General features: G+C 34.6%; 1 protein-coding gene across 1 annotated transcript in view; it reads right to left on the bottom strand.

Moving 5' to 3' along the window:
- Nca (neurocalcin homolog) overlaps window positions 1-25902 on the bottom strand; it is a 363134-nt gene that overhangs the window by 161962 nt on the left and 175270 nt on the right. The gene's annotated exons all lie outside the window — the stretch shown is intronic.

The raw sequence follows: 25902 nt of genomic DNA, 5'->3' as shown, positions 1-25902 counted from the left end.
GGTCTTTTCTTTTATTAGAGAATATGACCGCGACAGTTACAACACGCGCAAATTACGTATTTACATGCCAGTAGCATGATGTTTAAAGTAGATCTCGATTTAATTATGTAACGGCTCCGTCTGAGGAAACTGCTGAAATACCGCTTTAATTGCATGATCGCGTCAATTAGTGTCCGCGCAAGTTTTAGAGAATACATTTTTGTCGCGTTCAATTCGTGCGTGACTGAATTAAAAAAGTTTATGACAATCCAATAACATCAAGTGAATACATCGAAAGCAACTTTTGGAAACTTCAACCATGCATGCAAGCGCTAGGTAGATGATAAAATGATACCTAAAACTTTCGCTGCATTAGTTACACTGCAATAGCATTGTTTGGTTCGTTGCAAAGCAGAAGCTTCTCTCTTGATAACCATGGTAGTTTTTGCCGCGAAAATAATTATTACAACTACTCACGGAAGCTGAAACTTGAGCAATTCTTAGGAAGAAGTTAGCTCGCCCAAAAAAATAGAAACGATAAAAATGGCTTACGGCCTCTGAAAGAGCAGACATTCCCCTTTAAAATGAGCCTAGGCTGACCTCCGCACGATTATTTTTAGCGAAATTGCAGCAGCCCAGAGATAGAGCGATTTTTAAGTCTGCTCTAGGCAGCCCTTGGCAGGTCCAAAATGGATATAGTCACGTAATTTGCGATAAATCGTCTCAAAAAATCGTAGAGGACAGCGATTTGGTTCGTTGGCAAGCTGAAGCTTCCCCCTTGATAACCATAGTAGTTTTTGCCGCGTTAATAATTATTACAACGTCTCACGGATGTTGGAATTTGGGCAATTCTTAGGACGAAGTTAGCTCGCCCGAAAAAATAGAAACGATAAAAATAGCTTACGGCCTCTGAAAGAGCATACATTAAGTACGATTATTTAAGCGAAATTGCAGCAACTCAAATATAGAGCGATTTTTGAGCGTCCGTACGCAGTGTCCAGATCATGCAATCTTATTTTTGGTCTTACAGTTGCAGAAATATCTGCCGTGTAATTGTTTCTTGAAATTTTTACTTCATACATCAATGTCAATCTCTTTCGACATTTTGATTACAGTAATTGTGATACAAATTTTGTCAATTAATCTTTTGCTTTGAAGTTGAAGGATTTAATGTATACGCAAAATTTGATATTTCCGGGTTTAAAAGTACGTAATTTCATCACATAACAATTTTGAACGATACAGGTTTAAAAATAATACACTGACATTGTAAAATTCGCTTAACCGTTCAATTTTAAATCGCATTTCTAATTTTCCCATAAACGGCCAGAATCCGCAGTCCATAAATTAGTATTTAGTGCGGACACTGTGATAATGCAGGTGCATTTCTCTGTGAAATAGGCACAGCGGGCGAAGCGTCAACGTGTGGGTATCGCTTGTGGCAACGTACTGTTTACGACAAAGGCGAACGGAAATTCATCGTGACTCAAACGGTTTGTCACGCACAAACGTATGGCCGACATGCACCGTCGGAAGCATCAGAACAGATTGGCACTTGCTGCGCTTATTAATCGACCCACGTTCGAAAACATTTTCCAAAGCGCTATTCATATCTCCGATCACGCGAACGTGTGCATAGACTTTCTATGAACTGTAGTCAACGGTACATTTACAATTTCCCAAGTGCAACAGCAAGTTCACTAGTTTTTTCAAATACTTTGTAATCCATTTACTATTCTTCGAAGGTCTTTTTCTTCGGAAATATACAGTGACGCGTCGAATTGAGTACACACCTTTGAAATTTTTTATTCAAATTTCTCAATGAGAAGAATTATGACATACTTTTGTAATGCGTTACAAGAATACTTTTCTTCGAAATTACGTCAGGTCGTAATTCGTTAACATGCATCCGACACATAGGTTAATCTAAGTAACGCTGCTTTAGTAATTACATTTAAAAGCGAGCCAACAATTATCCGCAATAAGGTTAACATTTTTCATCGAGATTGTAATGCGAGTTTCGCGTGCATCGTAACATCTCGTACATACTCACCGTCTTCCAAACGAAGTTTCGTCTATATATTTAAACAACCATATGTTATTTCTGAAAGATCGATCCTAAAATCGGCTAATAATAAAGATAATATAAAGTTGAAAATAGAAACATCATTACATAAAGGCAATAATCACATAAAGGAATCTACAAATCTTCATGTAAATTCTTATATATTAAGAAAGATGGTAATTTAGTTATGAAAAATTTTATTTGCGCAAAATCCAGCCGTACCTAAAAGGTTAAAATCCCTCCATTGAAAGCGAAAAGATGAAATATGAAATTAAATAAGTTTAAGATGAGATTATTAGCGCTGATCGTAACTAATTGAACGAACCTTAAAGCGTAACATTTATTTGGAATTAATTGGAAATGTGTTGAATTGCCACGAGGGTTAATAAATCCGCTGGCAATGAAAAGAAATGAACGTTAAATAGAATTGAAAAAAATAAGAAATACGGAGAAACCAAGTTGAAAAATAAAAACCGTTGAAGAGAAGAAGGTACAAGATACCAACTCCAAGTTTTTATAAAGTATGATTGGCAATTAGAAAAGTTCAAGCTAATTATGAAATTAATCGTTCAAGAAATTTTGCACGCGAAAAGATTAATTGGTAGAATTCATAGTAGTGTACGGTTCGCGAAAGAGACCTAAATGTAGAATAGGCAGATGCGCATTAAATTGTTCCAGTTCTTCTAATTATTTACTACATGCATTCACTCCTGCGCATTGAAAGCCATGCTACGTCCGAACAATTCAAACTCATTTGTTCGCTCGGCTGTAAAAGCAAGAGAGAGTTTCCCTTTCCGACGTTGATATTCTATAGGAAATCGCTTTAACCGATCTCGGAATGATCACGGACATTTCAAACTCATCCAACTTACAGCACAACAGGCATTATCACCCTACTGTACTATGGTCAGACACGATCTCATTAAACGTGTCGCTGGATTGTCGCACTCAAACTCTGTAAAATTATAGTTCAAACATCTGTAACAAAGAAAGTAGCACAACTCGCACAGTAAATCGTGTTTGTATTGTATGAATTCATAAGTTGACTGTGGATCTTGATGAAAATTCTCATTTTCTAGCTTCATTTTACCGAAATTAGGATTAAAGAAGAGCTTCCTACGTCAATTGAAAGACCACTTGCAGTGATTTGTAGTTTATAACAGTTATAAATATTATGTATTTATATTATATATTGTAACACAATTGACTCGTTACAAGTTATGGAAGGACTATAAAACACAGTCAAGAAGTCAAAATTATAAATAAGAGTTATTAATACTAATAAAAGTTGCTTATTGCAATGTTACTATTGCAATCTAATATACAATCAAGTAAGACATAATTTTTTAATATGCATAAATTATTCAGTATTGAATGCGAATCATTTCATTGAAAAGCCAAAGCAGAATTAGACATAGAATTGTTTTTGAAAAGGTTTCTGCTGATACACTCTTCAATTTTTCGACGTTGCACGTCAACGCTATTCTGCAATAATGTTACAACGATCTTACTTTCAAAATATAAGAACTTAAATTCAACATTTTTGAATAAAAATAACAGCAAAACGATACTTAAGAAAACTAACAGACCACGTCAATAACAATGCAAATACTTTAAATAACGAACAAATGGTTATTAATATATCAACTCATTTGTGTAATAAATACTTCAAGTAATGATCAAATACTAATTGATTTAAATGGTTCTTTTATTCGTTGGATCTACACAAGGTATCCCAAAAGTACAGAGAACAAAGCAAGAAGCATATTCATGACACACATACACATAGTGTGTACTTGATCGGTATGACACGTATAGTACACGGCCAACACTTTTCCATTCACCGGATTTTGTCTAGCTGATGGTACAACCTGGAACAGGGTCAATTTACATGAAAAAATAAGTCGAAAGTCTGAAATAGAATCCGAGGCTTTGTTCTGGAGGAAATCGAATTTGAAATTTCGCCGACTACGCGTGTTATTGAATAGGATTCAGTTGACGTGTCTGTTTGCTGGTTTTGTTTCTTGTAAATATGTATCCGTGCACGAGAACCCAACGAATTTCTCCAATTGATTTTCTCGAGAACGAAGTCTTGTTTTATCGAATCGGTGTCCCAGATTTTTGATTTACTTTTTCATAGAAAAATCTTTCCCTTTTCGTGGCAACTTTCACAGTTTTCTTCTTTGTCCATTAACATTAATACTGTTTTTTTCCCTTCAATTTATTAACATCGATTCGACAGCCTAGTCATCGACAATGACTAACTCGTATAATCTTTAAATTATTCTTATGTTAGCAATTTGTAATTACCGTTGTCATTGATATTAAGTAAATTGTACATACGTATCGATGTTTGTTGATTTTATATTCACACAATTCTACAAATTAAATAATAAATTATGTAACATCATTTATAATAAAATTTATGATAAAATTCATAATAAAACTTATAATACAGTTTATAATAAAATTCAGAAGAACTATAACGACATCGACTTTTCGTCTTGAAAAATTGATGTCTTTAAACATAATCAACATACTATAGTTTTCCTACATACTCCACCTTTCCTATTTGTAAAGCTTATTTATAATAACTAGTCCGGAAATTTTATGCATTTATGATAAATGTAAGTTGGTAAAAAATGTAACAATAGAGGTATTAAAGAAATGAAAGGTACATGTTTATATGTATATTTAATGCGGTCCTATTTAGTTAACGATTCCACGATTAAAATAAATTATAAATAAATTAAACAATAAATGGATATTATTTTGTTTGCGTTCCGGTGCATACAAGAAAAAACGATGGAATATGTTATATGGATCAAATATGAATGTTTTAATGTGATGTTGCATGGCAGTATGTTACTGAAATCTGTCAACGATTCGTCAGACTACGGCTTTATGACAGGTACAGAATCTCGTGCGAACGATACATACATATGTATAGAACATAGGCGCTACTTTACCGCGAATTTTGCGTGCATAAATGTAGGGTGTGAACAAGAGAAGGAAATAATAATATGTACGAGGGAACGACCGTATCTCACGCAATGCAGTTCAAATCAATGACTATTGATTGCTATGAACAGCAAACCCGTCCACAGTCAGAGCCACGCTCCGATGAAAGTTGCTGTTCGAAATCACGTAAAAATGTTTTTTGTATTTAATAGTGAATACAAAACCAGATATCAAATTAGAAAGAATGTATCATTTTTATTAATTTTATTCTGCGATCTATGCGAAACATATTCCAACAACAGCAATTTTTAATGTAAACACAGCAGTGTCTTTTTGGAAAATTTGAACAAAGCAGAACATTTTAAAATCCTTTTTCTTTAAGTTAGGTAAGTTTATAGGTAATCAAGTAATAGCTAGATTGTGAATTTGATGCATATATGGCAAAAATATGTAGCTGAATTATAAAACTGTTAAGGCATGAGGAATGTGATAAGATTGTTACACTGTTTTCAACTTATGAGAATGATTAAACGAAAAAATTCACTTGTATTCAATTTGTATTTGTTGCAAGCGTGTTGGTAAGTTTTTATTTTGCATAAAGATCCGGTGTAATAATAACATATAAAATTCTGAGCAGGAAAAACGTGGCAGAAATATTTGAAACAAGAACATCACTGTTATCATTGAAACAGGTAATGGTACAGCTAATGCAAATGGGACGGTGATGCGTAGTATTTGAAGAAAAATCTCGAGATTTTAGCATTCAACTATGGACGCTGAAATTGGAGAGGATTGTAATCCCAGCGACGATTCGGAGAAAGCGACAAGAGCTCTGAATAACGATGCATTTGGGAATGAAGTCCAATTACTTGGATCGATCGTTAAACTAAATTGAATGCCGTGTCTGGCAAAAGTTAAACCGTAGTTTTAATCATCGCATGAATAAATCCGGTCTTACGATAAGTAAATGAAAATTCTGAAAATACCAGCATTTCTTACGCTCCGACTTTGTTGAATATCTAAATATGTAACTTCGCGGCGAGACTGTAATTGTCAAGAATATAACGGAATTATGTTTCGCCGTAAGTAATTTTAATTTTATTACGAACGTGTTCCATCGTGCACTCTCTTTTATAGCATTTGCAATGTGCTTCAATCAGAAACCAGGGGGTGAAATACAACATAAAATGTTCACATAATACGTGCCCTATTTAACCCTGTCCTTGTAGCAGCCATAAAATTCCAGTAATTCTCATTGACAAACAAAGTTCATACGACGGATCCTACTAAACGACTCGTATATTATGCACAATAGCTCGATATTTCTCGACCTTGTGCACTATTCTGCTTGCCACCCGTATACGTACAGCACTATTATTAATTATAATACTATTCAAAACGGAATAACTTTTACAAAATTGGATCAAATGAATTGTATTTTTTCGAGGGACTAAGTTACTAAACTATGCCTTAGTCAGAGGTAGGGCGTTTCAAGTGACGAGCAATGGCGACTCCCCTCCCAAAGTAATGTCACAAACATGCTTTCTTAAGCAATAAGAATAAAGTTTACTTTGAAAAGCAATAAAATAAGATCTTCCAATTTTTGGAATTGAATAAAATGTTACGCAACTATTCTTTCAAATTAAAAGGATGTAATTATACAAACTGTTCACAAAAAGCAATACATTGAATCTTCCCTAAAAGAGAATCTTCCCTTTTTTCCCTACAGATCGAATTTAAAAACTTGTTTCGTATTTTCGATAATGTATAATCTCGATTATATTTGATTTATTTCCGCTCGAATTTCATTTGTTTTTCTTCAAACGTTGCCTATCAGCAATTTTATCAATGTCTCGAAACAAGGTTATGCAATTTAAGTATGTGTGGCGATAAAAATACTAGAGATCCCGTAGTTTCAAATTTAGCACCGTGTACATAGCATTTCCCTAATGAACTAAGCTCTACTTGACTCACGAGAATGTAACACGAATTTAACTGAGCATTACTGGAATTTGCGCTCCGCTAGCAAATACGGGAAACTATGAATGATGTTCAATTCCAAAATGATCGTTTCGGACCGTGGCTATGCGATGATATCGTGCGATAGTAGACGCTTTTCAGACAGAAAAGTTTGAGAATATTCTGTGCAACGCTTAAATCGAACAGTTGAATTTCATTCTTATTCTTTAGAAAATTGTTCCAAGATGGCAGCAATTGCACTTATATTTCAACAAATTCTTCGGCTCTATAGAATAGTACAATTTCTTTTAAAATTCTAATTTGTACAAACATTGTTCAAAATTTTTTACACGTAACTCAGTCACCAAAAACTCTCTTAATGTGGTAACAAAGTGTTAAGATAGAAGCCAACATTTTCGTAAGTGTCACTTATGCCACCATGATTTCGATCGACTCATCTGGGACCAAAGGCAAGGAAATAACTTAAGTGAATTATCGAGTAAAGAATTTATGGAAAATGCCTCAAGACACATGATACGCGGGATACAAGAAAGATGCAATATATTTGAATTTTGCTGACCAGAAAAGAATGCAATGGAAATCTCGACAAGTGTAACGGTGATCGATTATGCAAGGCTTTTCCTGTTCAAGAGTTTTTAAAGATAACACGCTTCGCGTGTTGACTTGAAAGGTGCTCCGTATCTTGCGAGACTTTACTGAATGAGAATTCTTGCATTATGTTGCAGCAGAACATGCATACGAGATACTATTGTTTTCAAAACTGCGGTCGGCTATGTATATTCCAGATAAGTGTGGATCAATTGCAAAATAGAAAAGACTTTTCAAATATTTTAAATTACTGTTGCGTTATTTTTAATCGACTGGAGTTACTAAGAGAGCAGCATTTTGCAATTAATGCATAGAATTCTTATTTTGCATAAAAATCTGCGATTTAGTATTTACTGGGGTTGGGCGAGTACCCGACATTTAGGATTCGGGTCGGATAGACTGTTTTTCTCGGGTTCGAATCGGATCCTGAAAGTTTGTGATACTCGGGTATCCACAATTTTCGGGTATCCAACATCGAAGTCGGATTAGGTGCTGCTTAGATCGAGGCGGTAAATTATCAACTCTTTGTAGACTTTATTTTCTATATTTTGTCGGGTATTCGAATATCATGAACTTTTGGGTCCCGACCTGACCTGACTCGATCATGCTCAACCCGACTCGAGGTACCTGAGGCTCGGCTACCGAAATTTTCGGTTATCCACCTCTGGTAATTGTAATATACATATTTGATTTTCGTCATACTTTCTTTAAATACACCACTATTAAGAAAATCCGTCAAAGTACGTTTCAACTATAAAAAATCCCCTAGCAAATTGATTGCGAATCCAGAAAATCTAGACGCAGAAGAAGTGTTTTAATGATTCCGGGTAGAGCTCGAAGCGTGTGCCGCTTTGGTGTAGCGAAACTCTGGTGCTGTTTTAATTTTCATGATTAATTATCCTACTTTAAACGCGGGTAGATTAATGCCGCGAGCATGACTGTGCCATCTAACGGGAGAATCCACCTACAGGATTCCATGGAAAACAGAAGAAAATTGACTAAGGTAAACAAACAGAGGACGAAACTGTTATCGCCGTTAAATGATGGAAGCCGGATAACCAGGAAACAAAGAACCCTAATCCCCGACAAAATGGAAGAACATCGGCGGGCGTACAGTGTTCGGGCGTACGTGCATGTGTGCCGCGTAAGAAGCGCTAATTACTTTTCGCAACACACGAAAGAGAGCAATTGGAACTGTGTGCCTAGGTGGTACACACGTACGTTCTGTCGAGGGGGACTGGTGGCAGCGGGTTCCCGGCCCGGTTGGGTAAAGCTGGGTCGCGGTGCTATCGATCTCCGCCTACCTGGAAACCTCTCTCTACCCCTGCTCGTACTCGATTGGTTTGCAGGATGAACGTTGAGCCTAGAAGAAGGATAGAGGGGTGCTGCAGGCAGAGGTGGCAGGATGTAAAAGGAGATAGAAAAGGGAGAGCTGCTACGTAGCAGAGAGATTGCGTGTATTATATCTACACGGGGTGTACTACATGCTTATGCCGGCCACCCCCCACCCGCAAAGGTTAGGAGAAAAAGCTCCGGCAACAATGAGCGTTTCCCTGGAAAGTCGAGGAAAGTGACGCGCGCACAATAGCAAAAAACGAGGCGAAACGAGATGGCAAACTTTATGCCGCGCTCCGTATCTCACGGGCATCAGCCCGTGAGACTCCTCGTCTCCTAACTTTTCCCAACAATTTTCCTTTCGCGGTCCTGATCGAATTTTATATTAGTACGTTATCCGCCTTTCGTTCATCCACGCAGCGCTGCTCAGAAACGAACAGTGGCAGAAAGGAAATCGAAATTACATTGTTGGCTGCGGGTATGGGCCGCGCGGTCGGGCCTCTTCTCAATTTCGAAGGCCCGGGTCCAAGGTAACTGTTTCACTATCGACTACGATTACGCGAATACTGCCCGTGGTAATGAGGCATCTGGCCAGAAGCGATGGTTAAGTTAAAAGAAAAGAAATTGTTTGCAAATGTTACGACATACATATCAAAGCCCTGGCAACCTGGTTAAATTGCACGAGATAGTTTGTTGTATTTTGATATTTATATACTCTAATACACCGTAAAGTAAAGGTTCTTTTTCTTTCCAATGTATACTTATTTAAATGTATGACGTGTCCGAATAGTTTTGGGAGTAATTTTAGCTCGAATTGGCGGGCAGATCCCATCTTAAAGCTATAGTTTCCTTAGAAACATAAAGAGCTGTCTTACAGTTCTCAGGATCTGTGGATTCATGGACAAATAAGTAGCCTCGTTATCCTGAAAATCGCACGCTACGAGAAAAAGCATTTTAATGTTTATTCGATAGATAGCCATTAAAAGTGTCGCGGGAAACTGGTTCGTACGATATAATCATTACGGAAAGCTGACAATACATCTGATTAATTGTAAAACTATCTCGACATTTATTAAAATATACGTGCGATGCTATGCTTTTAAATTTGCAGTACATACGTGAAACGTATGGCTACGTAACTTGCAAAATTTGTTTACACTTTTATTCACAGCCGTGTAAAACTTTTGCGTATGCACATACATGAAAATAAAATGTGAAATCTAAATTCTTCATTGTCATAATCCTTCGTTCAGAAAATACAAACAAGGTAACAGTGAACGCTCAAACATATGAAGTGCTTTACAATTTCACAGGAATTTTATTTAAAGTATTCGAATATTTTTGTGAATACAAAAATACTTTTTGTATTTATCTTGCTATTAGAAATTTCTTCGAACATGTTATGTTTTTAAAAAATATGTTAGTGTACGCAAACGAAAAAGATTTTATTCGAAATGGAAGTTAATTTGAAAATATTATATATTATACATATATACACAATATAGTAATTGTAGAAATATAAAATACATACAAATATTTGTTTCATTTTCCAATAGTTTTAATAAGATAGTAATGATATACCAGTATTTATAAATTTTATAAATACTTCCATTGTTTTATATCTAAAACGATACATAGAATTTGCAGTCCAATTATTATCGTGGATAATTTGTATATTTATTATCTTTTCGGTTTTGTAATTGTAATAATGTAGTGTTTTCAAACTATTTATGTCAATCATGATAATAAACCAAATATTTGTCAATCTCCGAAGGAAATTTCAGTTTCTTTCAATCATTGTAAACGCCAACATTATGCAGGTAAAATAGTCGATATTACGTTTATATTAATAGCGACATTATATCACATTTTCCTTTTTACTCTTACACATTTCATAAATGAAATGGAATGGGGACGAATAATTGGAACGGACAAAAGTCCACGGTTTAAAATTACTTACAAAAGTCGTGAACTTTAACACGTTCTTAGCAGGTCTTTTCGTGGCTTGGTTTAATTAAATTCATACCAGTGAAGGTAATTTTAGAAATTTCAACATCCCAGTGACTTGGCCAGCTAGAAAGCTGTCCACAGCCTTACATATAAATATTTTTCAAAGTACCAAATGATTAAAAATATGATTCAAGACACTAAATCAGAAACCTAGGGGACTAGTTTAGAAGTCGCATTATTTATTAAAATCAGCATTTTGAATAATTACAATCATCCACATCGTATTATCTCCGTACAGTTACATTTGTGATGTTTAAAGCAAAAATGGTTCGAGTGAATTTTTTACTAGGTTGATTTAATATTATCAAATAAAATTTAATTTAATACTTTATTTCTTTTATTATTTTATGTTAAAGCTTAACAATAGCTTACATATAACATGTAAGAATTTTATCAAGAATCAAATATAACAATTTTTTATGTTATTACAGTATACAAAACTTTTAAGTCATCTTTCATTATCCACTAATTGACGTTTTTCAGTTATAGAGTATCGAATGCTACCGAGAAGAATGTCTTTAAAAATAAAAACTTCAAACTTTGACGATTTTTTAATTGTACCGTAACGAGTAATATGATCTAGTATGTTCTCGTAATTAAAATGTTGCAATTCATGCAACATCCTTTTGCCTCACAGATATCTACATATAGTATATCACACAATATCTTCATTATTTGTTAGAGATATTGTAATAGAACGATATTTATAAAAGAAGTAAGACATGTAATAATTTCAAGTACTAATTTGTCATAACGACTTAGATAAAGAGCATTGTAAATTACAAAATTATTTCCACTTTTGAAGACCATTAAGTACTTCGAAATAGTATAAACATTAAGAGAATTTTGAAATCTCAGTATATTATTTTCAATGCATTAAAATGATTAATAAAACAACGAAATTATTGTTTCATTTCTATTTCTTGCAATTGACGCAGACAATTTTCATTTCGCACTAAAATCTGCAGTCTGATTACAACATTACATCGTAACGACGAAGATTTTACAAGAGCATAGTCTTGGCCAATGAAGTGGAAGGGCGTGTATATCTATTCTTGCCTCACAGCAACGTACAAGCATGCACGTTCGAAGTAATTGAGACGATATTTCATTCTATGCAACTAGATGTTGGTAACGTATGCAAATCTAAGGTGAATAGGAGAGGCGGCTATTGTGATACTGATGTATACGAGTTTCTCCCTCTTTTATGCAGGTCCCAATGGCTTGGAATGTGCAGGGGAAAGTAAAAGAGGTAATAACGTAGAACCTTTTATGATGGATATATAGTCAGTCGTTCTCCGTGTTGCAGAAATTGTCATCCAGCGAAGGGCATACGCAGATACCGTCAACAGTCGCCTTTAACACTAGGTTTACGGGCATGTCTCGCACACCTATTACTAGCGACGCTTGTTAAATCGGCGACGTCTAAAGGAAAGCAGATATTTTCCTTAAAGAAGAGCGATTAATCTAACCCTTAATTACGAATTTGTAACAACCAATACGAATATTTAAATAAAAACTTCACAAAATATCCCATCTTTATATTTATTTCTAATATAAATTAGAAATAATAGAAATGTAAAGAAATACATCAAAAATAATAAAAAGAAATGTAAATATACAAATATGATGTGAAGTCTTCGTTTAAATATCAGCAACAATGTAAAAGGGAACGTTTGAAAAGCACTTTTCAATTCGTTCGTGTACTTCTGTGAGTCACTGTTGGTAGACATTTGATTATTTACGCGCAAATAGTGGTGTATCTCGCTGTGAATCATGCTCCTGTCCCGACATTTATGATATTCTAATGACTCTATCGTTACATCAATTTTTTGAACGACACTGTTATCAGATGCCGGTGTATTTGTTGAACAAGACTATTTTGTTAGCTGGCCATCACTATATCGTTACAAGTTTCTGCTCCGACTTTGTAGATCGTGCCGCCGCGGTATATAAAATCGACGAACGCAATGGAAACACATATTTCACCCGTACTCAATACAGAAGAGACAACCACATCTTTTGATAGCTGGTTAGATATGGTCTATAGTTGACTAACACGACACTATTGTATACCGTAATAAGGTGACGCAAAACTATTCGATATTGTACCGAGGTACATTTTGATTTGTGTGCGTTTGAACAAAGTAATCTGATCGATGATTAATAATTGTAACCAGATAGCAGATTTTTCTGGAAAATAATTTTGATAAGTTGAAAATATTGTAATATACTGTCACCATATTTATTATATTTATTATTGGTTATTTATTATGTTTATTAATACGTATTATTCGTCAGACATCGGCGAACAACAATTATTGTAATTTACTATGGTAATCTTTAGTTTGTATTTTGCTGTATCTGTAAAATTACTGTGTACATTGTCAGTGATTTTCGGTTAACGTTAATTAAATTTCTGATCTTGGTGAACGTACGCAAACGTCTACTTTGGCTGATTGCAAAGCATTTCCGTTTATTTTCTGTGTAATTTGTATGAAAGAGATATTTCCATTTACGGAGGTTTGAAAATTGGTCCCTTTTTTAATGGTATAATATTACAGTCTAATATTTAACTTTCTAAGCCTGAAATTTTGTTATATAGCTTTAATGTAATTTTCATAATTCAAACATCAAGCTCTTTACAATAAACATATTTTAAAAGTCCAATTTAACGCTGCGTGTACTTAACAAAGAGGTCAAAAGACATGTCTAAAGATTTAACACGGTCGCTGCCAGCGTTACTGGTATATATAATTGTATAATTGTATATATTACAATTTTAAATAATCATATTCACAAAATTAATTTCATATTGTTCGCGTGACATATAAAATCGTAGCCGTGGAAATAAAATAATTTAAAAACAAGGAAACATTCTGTTAGCATGATAGAGTAATATGTTTTATGCCGATAAAACCGTTGTATCGTACACTGTGGCTACGTGTATTAGTGCATATTTCTTACACCTTTCTATCGGAACTTTAATATTCCTTTGCACGTATACCATAGTACTCGAAAGATATTGGAAAGTTTAAGTGAAAACTGATTTGCATTTTTCGATATGCTTTATTCAAATATATTTCAGCGAAGAGATTTTCAGAAGATTCTGTAGCGCAATATACTATATGTAATACATATGTATTGGCAATACAGAAGAGCACTGCTTTGACACAATTCAAATATTCTTGCTCTGCTTGAAAACTGTTCGCATGGAAGCCTTAAAACCGCACTATTTCGATTTATCATACCGGCATTGAATGCCTTATCCTTCTATTGCAGAAATAAGATAGAAAGATATTACTAAAAAATAACAACAACGGTAACAATAATTTACGTTCGAAAAACAGTGATCATTAGACTACAGATCTTTATGGAAGATAAAAATTGTGTAGCCTAAATGCAACGAACGAAGTCTACGGTAACAACCATTTTTTTCCATTATTGCGAAAAATAAAAATCATCATCTTCGCGCTAGATTTTGATACGAAGCCTTTCAGCTGCTGAAAATGTTGTACTACAGGCTTAATGCTAATTAGGCCGCTCTCGTTTTCGTCGTGTTGCTTACTTTGATCGGGACAAAACTGTGATAATTTGTTTGCACATGGAATTATGTCGGTAATTTATGCACGAGCACCGAGAACGAGTACATAATTCCCGATATCCGAGAATCGTCAGAGAATCTGAGAGATGATTTAATTTAAAAAATCAGTTTATTGTAACATTTGAACTCGAGGCATGGTTCAGTTACGAGAACTAAGAAATCAATATCCTTCTACGTCTCTACAATGTGTCTGCATGTAGCGAAGTTATGACGTACTCGCTGCCAAGGTAACTAAGGACCTATAAATTAGATCGTTAAGAGCGATTAATCGAAAAGTTGCTCTGCTTGATCTCCCACTGATTTCGCGTGTGCCAGAAAAAAATCAAACTGAGCACACACTAGCAATGAATATTTCATTTTATTCCCGGAAAGCTCGCCTTACGAACATAACAGCTTTTCACGAATATAAGCTAATTATATCGCGTACAATGTTTTATGGATAAACAAGGCGCATGGGAACAATAATCTTATTAGATCCAGTTACTTTAGCGCCGACATTAAACCGTGCTTTTCTTCCTCATTCTTTAATCATTTTTGCAATCGCTGGTGATTTTTGCCATGCAATTTTCTCATTCTAATTATGTAAGTCGCAACGGTTTCTGTACGACATGCTTGTTTTTAGATAAAGGATATTGTATGCTATACAGTTTGTTTCTTTCTTCGGAGTCTTGTAATCTAGTTACGATTAAACTACGGATTTTTATTTTGAACCATTTTTTCCACATCCAACATCAATGCGAAATCTCCCGAAAATCTTTCATAGATACGATTCTGTACATTTTAACTGTCATACGATAACAGTTTGTTCCAAATTATAGTTTACTTGTGACGATAACACCTATAGGGAAAAGTTGTTCAAAACGATGATCTCGGCAACATACTTTACGGTTATGATTATCGGAGCTAAGTCTGCTGAATCTAATATTTATCCTGTTCTTTTTACCATTTAAGTGCGTTCTCAACTATATACATATGCTCGAAATCGTAATAAACGTTATGCCTTTTCCTAACAAAACCAAAGACGATAACTCTCATAAATCTCGAATCGGTGTGGCAGGAATTAGTTTCTAATGATACCGAGAGCGATACCAGAATTTATAACTGGAGGGAAATCCGCCGCGTTACCAAATTCTGCCAATTAGAGGACACAAGGAACATTTAGGCCGAGCTAACAGGATATTACGATTTCATAGGATAACACTGCCGAAGCTAAATGTCTCGAATGTAAATAAAATTGATTAAAAGATGTTAAAGTTCCTATAAAATATAATATATGTATATATACATATGAAAGCTTCGTGTACGCGCCGCTAAGGGTCGGACGCGTGAGGAACGACGCCACTGACGCGGAAAAACTTAGAAAAGTAATTTCTAACCTCAAACTGTGCGATATGAATTAATATAATAAAATTAATAATAAATTAATAAACTCTAATTTTAGACGAATCCATTGGCGTTTCCTTAATCCTACACACAAAGAAGAAAGAAATCGAAAACATATTATACATGTAGGATCGGGCTTTAGGTGATTGACTCCCGCAATATCGCAATGTCTTAATAACGAAAAAAGCAACTTTACTAATAGAATAAAATATGAGAGATATAGAGATACAAAAACGAAATACAATTATTAGCTATTCACCGCAGCTACGACCGATCACAACTGAGGATCGCTTCGGCGATCCTCTCCGCGTTACCGCTGATCGCTTTCCTTTGTTTTTTCCGCCGAGCGCAACACCCGGCCATCCACCAAGTCACCGCGCTCGCGACATCCTACATACATATATATAAATTGTTTATAAATTATATAAAAATAAGTCGAGTTTTCCTTCCTGACGCTATAACTCCAGAACGCACGAACCGATTTCCACGGTTTTGCATTCGTTGGAAAGGTCTCGGGCTCCGTGAGCCCGAAGTTTATAGCAACCAAAATTCTGGAAAAATTTCAGCAGGAAAACAGGGAAAATCATTTTTCACATACAGCGCCATCTCTGATACATAGCATGTACCACAAACCAATATGGTTTATAAAACAAAAAAAATAACTTTTCTTCATCTTTTAATCCCCAAACGAAATGTTACAAAAAACGAAGCCATCTGGTGGCGAAACGGAGTTCGCCAGGTTTGCTAGTTGTTTATAAATATGTTTCCAGCAAATGGATTGGGTCATTGTTTTCGCTCTGCATGAAATTGAAAATATATACGATGGAAACTGTTACATGGTACAACCATACATTCGATGTAATTTTCCTGGTAAATCTGTCAAATCTGTTTTAATTTTCATTTATAATAAAAATTAATTTCTAAATATTTTTAATATGTATAAATAATTAATTTCGAGTTGTCCTCTGTCTCGTAATTTGATCTGCAAATTTTATCTAGATACTGTAAAAATTCTTACCCTTCTTTCAAGAAACAATCGACATTTGTTTATAATTTTTTGCATTATGAAGTGAGTGAAATATTCCCTATGTGCACTTAAGTTTGTAACAGTTGTGATCCTCTAAACATAATAGATACATAATAATAAATGTAATGTCAATTTTTTATTCCAGTAATATTTTGTAATAGCTTAATAATTTTGTAAATTTAATTGTAGCAATTATCATATAATAATAATGTCCGTGTAATTTACAGAACGTACTTGACGCATATTCAAATACTCCTTTCAGAGTTCACAAGGAAGATCATCATCAAATTAAACCCTTACCTTATTGGGTGTGTTAAGAGTATGTTTCAGCCACCAAATCCCATGCCTGAAATGAATAAAAGTTATAATTAAATTACGCTCTTGTTTAAAATAAAATTGTAATAATTTAATCGTGCTTTAACACGTTGACGACTTGACCCACCGGTGGGTCATACGTGTCAGACCCGTGGGCTGCGTACATTTGTTTATTTTGCTTGCATTTCAAAAAATAGATACTACAAAATAAGTTTATGTTATTTTATCTGAACATTATAAGCAGATATTCAATAGTGAAAACATAGAAATTTAATATTATAAACTTAACATAATTATTTGATTTTTGTAAATTTCGGGCGCCGACTCGCAGAGAAAATTGTGCATATTGGCGCAGGCGTCAACGTGTTAATTACGTTAATCCGTTTGTACAACATATTCACCTTTTTGCAAATAAAATGAATCCTCTCGCTTGTTTCATTTCTGCTTTTGCAAATTAAATTCACCATTGGCAGACAAAATAACTCTTTGACAGATAAAAAAATTTAATATGAATTTATATACTTGGTACATTGTTTCACTAACTTCATAAAATTATTTACGCAACAGTATGCAATTTTTATATATATATATATATATAAAAAGGGAATATGATCTACGGTGCAACATCTGTATGTATTATCCAGGTAATAATGAATTAAGATTAAAACTAGAGATCCAGATGTTAATTAATTAGTAGAGAATTTACACGTATGCCTGTGTCTAGTATCGGACTTCCAGTCGAGTAGCGATTGAGGCGTCGTAAACCTCTAGATCCAACGCGACAGTCAATGAGACGGTTGAGCTCTCATGATTCCCTTGGGCCCTTTACCTCTGCTGGCCACTTCAGGGTTCAATTTCACCCCCATACAAGAACCATGGGTGGTCGCCTTAACTTCGTAAATGACTGCCCACGTTTGGAAATTCATTCCCTTATTTATTGACCATATCACCGACCCAAAGAAACACTTATTTTATAAGGTATTCTACCAAAATCTGCAAACCTCGACCTTTTTATCATTTGTAAACATATGAAATTCTTACGGCAAAAATTTGCGTAGTACTGCATGAACTAAATTGTAACTTAATCCTTGAATAAGGATAGTTATTTCATAACAAATGGATGTTAATAATAATAATAATAAAATAATCGTCTAAGGACACATATACCATACGGAGGTCATTAATTTCGATTATTTGCATTACTGAATGCTAAAAGTAATTGAGATTAGATGGAAAAATATGTCATCTGAAAAGCAAAAGTAATTCATATTAAAGTATATAAATGTTGATACATTTAATTGCAATTTACTTTAAAACATAAAAATATTCACAAATTAAATTATAATTTATTTTGAAATGTATAAATATTCATAAATTAATGTACGAATTACTTTATTGGTCATATTTTTATGAATATTACCCGTATTACGCAAGCCAGTACCACTATATGAATTCAGTGATGTAAATTCATTTAGAGAAGAAACAGACCAAGAAGCAATAGGTATACAATCGTTCCGCTTCTTAGGAAATTGTCCTACATTCTACATTGCTCGGTTTGTCTTTCAGAATTATTGGAGTTGAAAAACAGCCGCGACCCAGAAATAACATTGAAGAGGACATCTACTAATAAATAAATTGTGTGCGAAATTTATGATCAAAATGACTTGTTGTCCCTTTTTAATTTTTCAATTCTTGCATTTCCACAACCAAACACAATTTATCTTTCCCAACCCGAATTCACACAAGGACGTCCGTCGAATATTTTAAAGAATAAATCACGACGCATTGCTACATTATTGTTTAATTATATTACATTCACACGGCCATCGAATATTCTCCGATCGTGTGGCCACAATCGCGTGATAAATATTTAAATCTGATTGCAAATTGAAATTGCGAGATTTCAGAATCTATTTTCTGCATTCCGCCTCTCATGTTTACAGATAAGCATACGTGCACATGGCATATACGCAATATGTCCGATTTAAATGTACTTAGATGCAACTTTGAAGAATCACATTTTCGATTGTGAAGACTTCTATTTTTATTCAAGCATTGTTATTGTAAATATAACTTTGGAATGGAGGAAAATTGAATTAGTGATTCGTATTCGTTTTCCAAGATCTAAGTTCTAGGATCTGTTCATTATACAAAAATTAATTAGCATTAATATTATATTTTACTTAAGGAATAATAAATGTACCATTTTGTTGTATGACATTCTGCCATTTCTTTTAGTAAGACTTCACCTTTTAAAGGATTTCTCCATTTTTACAAAAATTCAAAGAAATGCATGTTCATGTTTTATTTTTGATAGATTTCTCAATTAAAAGAGTTTTAGAATGTTCGAAATAAATGAAGATTAGCACTCAATCCAACGATATACAGCAATATCTTCCGACACATTGTTAAATATGCGCAAAAACGTAGATTAAAGCACTGAAAAAGGTAGAAAGTGTACGTGATATTGAATCTATTCTGTGATACATTTTGAAATCGATCCAAAATATCTCTTAATAGACGGATCATTTCTCTTCAAAGTCTCGATAAATTGAGAAATATTCTCCAACATAATTTCAAATCTTCCCATAATCCTAAATAAATCCTTCCTAAGGAGCGATATTCCAGCTTTAATTTGAACCCATGGAAATTCGAGGCTCCCTGTGATATTCCATGTGACCAAATTATATTAAACCAAATGAATTCAAATGAAGTGCAACGCTAATAAGAATATTTTTAAGAACAGTAGTGAGAGAGAGAAAGAGAGAGAGAGAGAGAGAGAGAGAGAGGGAGAGGGAGAGGGAGAAAATAAGCCGAAAAACGGATTTTTTTATCATTTAAAAAAAATGTCGAAATAATAATTTTCTTATCATTTAAAAAAATTTAGAAATAATAATTTTTTTAACTAATGTATTGTATACTCATTCTTTAAAAAACTAGTCGGTGTAGCACCTCAAAAAAGATTCAAGTCACTTGGATCAAGTTTAGAAAAATTATTCCATTTAAAAGTGTGCTAACCCTCTTTCCTATGCGAGTGCACGTATATAAGTGAAAGTTGAACGACTACAACAAGTATTATAACAATTTCGCAGAAAATGCATTGCACACATCAATAACTATAGTTTTGTAACACGCGAAAACATTTGGATGGTTCGTTTTATCTGGCGTACAGAATTCGTCGAACCATGTGCAACATGATTACCACTTTTCCCGGGCTCTTCGAAATAGATTGCATCCAACAAAATTCAATAACGATAACGAGAATTGTGAATTCATTGGAAACGTTTTTCGAAGTGTTCAACAAATTGTTGTGAACAAACGCCATGTGTGAACGAAAATTTGTCATATGAAAATGATGTTGATTGTTGCATACATAGTACTCAAATTTTTATTACCAATCTTTGTATGAAAGTAAGCTATGCTGAGTTTAAAGAAAAAGTAAATTCGAGACAGAGAAATCAACTTTAAGGACTATGTATGAAAAGTTGAGTAGAAATACCTACTGTAAGTAGAAATTGGCAATGTAGACGAAATCAGGGGCAAAAAATAAAGACAAAAGTTCAGGCTAACGAATTTGCGTTGACAACATTGATTTTGAAAAAATTATAATTTAAAATCAATTGAGTGTGCAATTACAAAGCACCGAGTAATTAAATTACATTAACTACGAATTATGGTGAAGGTGGATAAAATTACAAATTAGGAAATAATACATTATTATGTAATGAGACAAAGATGAATGCACGAAAAGAAAGCATACAAGTTCCAATACAATTTCATAATGATAATTGCACTATGCATGACTATCTCATATAATATTTCATATAATAATAATTTATTCATTTCATATAATAATATGTCATATAATATTTTTTTAATTCATGTTTTTTTATGACAACAAATGCGAATATCCTTTAATTCTCAGACATAATCGTTTTCCCAGTAAAGTAACTGTGACATAAGCATACAAAAATTAGAACAACATAAAAACATAACAACCCACATTTTTGTACTTCGCAGTTGCAGTTTAAACTGGTAAGATTTTCGCAGTGGAACCTGCTACAAAACTGCAATTGATGCTAACCGTATTCAAAGAAACTATAAATCAAAGCCACGAGACCATATACTTTGATGTACTATATGTATATGCTCAATGGAGTTGCCATTTGGGTTCGCCATGGATTCGAACTCCCTTGGGAAACCTGGCCAATGATGTGTGCGCGCATTCACAGAAAACTTGAGCATACATTATAGGTATGCCATTCGTTACATGGGCTGAATGGAGTAACCTCGTGATACTTGTGCATAGGAAACACTTAATACTAAGTTTACGAAGCGTGTCAATTTGACGCACTTTCAATTTCTAATAGAAAAATTTCGAAATTGGTTAGATTTATCTCTTGTTACACATACTCACAATTATCCATTTAGCTAGACAATCACATATTAGTATTCGCTCTTATATTGGGAGTACAAATTAGTTCGGTCCGTTTTTTTGTGGTGGAAAATGCATTTATTTCAAGAACAAAATGATTTAACAGATTAATCAAAGTATTGTCCATCGCTGTTTACTACTTTTCCCCACCTCTCAGGCAATTTTCGAATTCCATCTCAAAAAAATATCTCGTCTTTTGAGGTGATCCAAGTTACAAGTCAATTTTCGATTTCTGCGAGAGAAGTGAATCTGTGACCCGCCAAATCGTGCTGCATCTGCCGGAACAACCAGTAATCAGAAGGAGCAATGTCCGGCGAGTACGGCGGGTGTGGTAAAATATCCCACTTGAGCGTTTCCAAATAATTTTTAACAACTTTTGCGACATGAGGCCGAGCGTTATCATGAAGAAGAATGACCCAATTGTCATACGGCACCCAATTGCCTTGCTTGTGAATCATTCCCATGGACTCCTCTTGAGTTTCACTCGGATCTTCATCGAGTAATGCCTCTAATTGTTTGTCTTCAAATTTTTTTGACTGCCCAGAGCGAGGCTTGTCTTTAACGCGAAAATCACCATTCTTAAAGCGTTGAAACCATTCCCTACATGATTTATCAGTTGGAGCATTGTCACTGTAGACTTGAACAAGCATTCGATGTGCTTCAGCTACACTTTTCTTCCAATTAAAGCAGAAAACTAAAATCTCCCGCAAATGCTGCTTAGTTAACACAAAACTTGACATATTCAACAGAGTAAAAAACAGGTGTATTAAATGAAACTCGAAGCAATATAAACTGAATGTTATTGGCAGATATCTAATCTCTCAGAAACAATTGAAATCAGTTGTTACTATGAAACACTCATAACAGTTAGAGCTATCTTTTGAAAACGGACCGAACTAATTTGTGCTCCCAATATATTTATTATATATAGTATTTACGCGTCGATATATAATTTCGTTTTTACGTAAAATATTAAATGAATATTTATATTCAAGAATACCTCGAATAACAATTCATTGTTAGTATCATATTTATTTGACTTATGAATTGTAAATTAACGTGATACAATTTGGAATGAAATCAAAATATAAAGAAATTATTTTATTATAATCAATAATGCCTCTTGATATATGTTAAAATACGAACAACATTTCGTTATTTTTATCGATATTTTTTATTATTATTGTTATTATTATCATAGATATTTATTGATGATATCATTGTCCACAGCTTATCGAAATGCAAATTTGACGGTGCACTGTGTTGCAAGCAATTTCTTGCACTTCTCTGCGTACGCACGCATATAATAAACTACGAACGTGACTAGTTTTAATTACACTTTATCTGTGGCTGTATGAATAATCATGGAACGATAGCACGGAAATGTTGAGAAGCTTGGAACCGGACCACGCCCGACATTTCCTGACCCGTGCCGACCTTTCAATTTCCCGATAATTTCGATTATCCACACATTTCTAGTATTTAGGTTCGTTAACAGGAATAGAGAGTGTCGTTCATTTAAATGATTGAAATCATTGAAATTGCGCTCGTGCAACATAATACAACGGGAATACTGTTTTCGTTGTAACTCGTGCGTCTATATATCTTTTCGCATACAATGAAAGTTTGTAGGTACACGGATCTTATATTTTCACCTTATTAATTATATCATTTTCAGTATTAATTATCTGTCATATTTATCTTTCACATTTTTATGTCGTTTCTCAAGTTTTACAGTAAATGCATAAAATCCGCAGCGCAGTTATTAGATTACTGTACTGAATTGAAACGGAGGCATATTTTTACACGAACAAAGAAGTTTTAAATCGCATAGACTTTACGAAAGTCGAAACTATATCTGAATATTTTATGCATACACGAGAGCTTCCATCTCGAGGGAATTGTATGATGTCAGTTTTCTATTCATAACTATGCAGAAACAAGTTCCAAAATTAATTTATAGTTCTCGAATGACATACAATGTAATTGTGAATGTTTGTTTACCTTTTGTGAACCGTGTCACGTGATACACACAGGTGATACACACACGCGATACACACACATGATACGCACACGTGATACACAAATATTCGAAAAGTACTCTGAAACAATTTATTTTCTATTGCAGTTGACTTTGGATGACCTTGAATGACTTTCATAATAGGTCATTGTATTCGTCTTGAAACACTCTATCAGAATATAAATAAAGACACTTACTGTTCTATTTAAAAAAACAGAATTGACCTTCATATGTCCTTGACGCCTCCACCTACAGAAAAATTGGTATTACCAGATGATGAGCCCCCCCCGATACCAAGTAAATTTGGTCTAATGCATTTTCTTCTATCTTCAAAAACAAGCGAGATATTCAGGTGACCTGTTTCAAATGCCCCATCCTGTATAATGAAAATTTTAAAAATGCATTTAATATTTCTTGGTAACTTATACCCATGCTGAAAATTTCATGGAAAAAATAACAGTTTTTATACATGTTTTATTCCAAGTGATAGTAAATTTATAAAAAAAAGTATCAGTCATTGCACAGTGGACTAGTCTCTCTAACGTTGACAGAAAAATTCAAATCATTTAGACCAGGTTTAAAAAAGTTATAACACTTTAAAGATGTTGACTCAATTTTTCTCCCCACTGCACGTGTTGGATGTAATAATTTGGTGTTAATTGAATTCGTCCGCCCGCCGTGGAAACATTTTGCGTTGACGAGTTTATACGTCGCTTTATCAATCCTGCATAAATATTCGAATAAAAGTTAAATTTTTAGTGTTTTCAAGACTGAAAGAGTTTTGTTACATTTATTTTATAGAAAGCTTGTTACAGATGATAAGAAATAAGTAGGTCTAGACTGCGGATCTTTATGCGAAACAAAAATTCTCTACATCTATTATAAACGACAGAAGTCGCTCTTTGAATCGCTTTAATAGAACGAAAATAATACATTGATACTTGTCTATTCTTTCAAACTTTCGAATATTTCGAATCGCAGCTACACATTGTTGTCACAAACGCATAAAATCCGCAATCTGGTAATCTCTATTCGAGAGAGCATTACTTTATCAAATCGTACACTTTTAAAAGAAAAATTCTAAAACTGACCGTCTCGCTATGCGATACGTTTTTTCACCTATCGATCCACTGTGCTCACGACCGTGTCACGGTAGTTACCAACTCATTACTTCGCCATTCGGAAATATTCCTTTTGCAGAGGAACTTACTTTTTAGATGGAAGTTCAAGGAGAACGTCCTATATTTTTCAGAATATTAAATTGCCGACCACAACATGAAAATCGCTTCAGGAATATCTGTTTTTACGCAGGTATTTCAATACCATTTTTAAAGCAGAAACGACGGTGTAACTATAAAAAAATTCACAAGCACTAACGAAACAATGAACGTGTAATTAAAAATGTTTTCAATAATACGCGAACTCGAATAGTTATCCAATAAATTGGATTCGTTGCCTTTGCATATCAATAAATAACAGTTATTAATAATAATAATTTTTCAGTGTTAAAAGGAAAGAGAAGATGCTGTATTAAAAATATACTAATATTCTACCACCCCCCCCCCCCCCGGTCGCCACCTTGTCGTGGTGGGGAGGCTCAAGGTAAGGTTCAGACGGAGTGGTGAAAGCTAACGGCGACCATAGATCATACCGTAAGCCTATGGTCATGTTTTACAGGAACGGGGGTCTTGCCTTAACCGGCAGGACGCGAGGATGACAACTTCTATAAAAAAATCCCTAGCCTCAAGCAGCGTTGCGCGGTGAGGAGGGCGCGTCTGTCCTTAGCGGCAGACGTGGCTGGTGGGAGCACCAGTCTTTAGCGGACAACCCCGGAGGCACCTGGCGCACCCCCGGGTGTATTAGCCTTCCCCGGGTATGGCGGCTCTGCCAGGGGTGACATCTTTTCCGACCCCACTCATGGGACTCATTATGGATTGTTTACTTTTAAAAAATGAAAATGACGAGGAGGGTGGTAGTGAAGCGAGGGAGGCGGTGGGGGAAAAACCCTCATTGTCAGGCCGACCAGCCTGACAAGAACGGGCAGTCAACGGTCCGCAAGGTCCGCAAGTCAAATTCCGCAAGGTGCAGCGTAGCGCACACATTGAGGGCTGTTGCCCAAGTCACTCGGGCAGCAAACGCCGAAATGGCGACAAGGGCAGCCTCCAACGCCACGGCGGCGTTGGAGACCGAAAATGCCTTA

This window comes from Augochlora pura, chromosome 7 (assembly GCF_028453695.1).
Source record: "Augochlora pura isolate Apur16 chromosome 7, APUR_v2.2.1, whole genome shotgun sequence".
Taxonomy (NCBI): domain Eukaryota; kingdom Metazoa; phylum Arthropoda; class Insecta; order Hymenoptera; family Halictidae; genus Augochlora; species Augochlora pura.
Note: the sequence above shows the minus strand (reverse complement) of the source record. Positions and strands in the feature narration are given on the sequence as shown.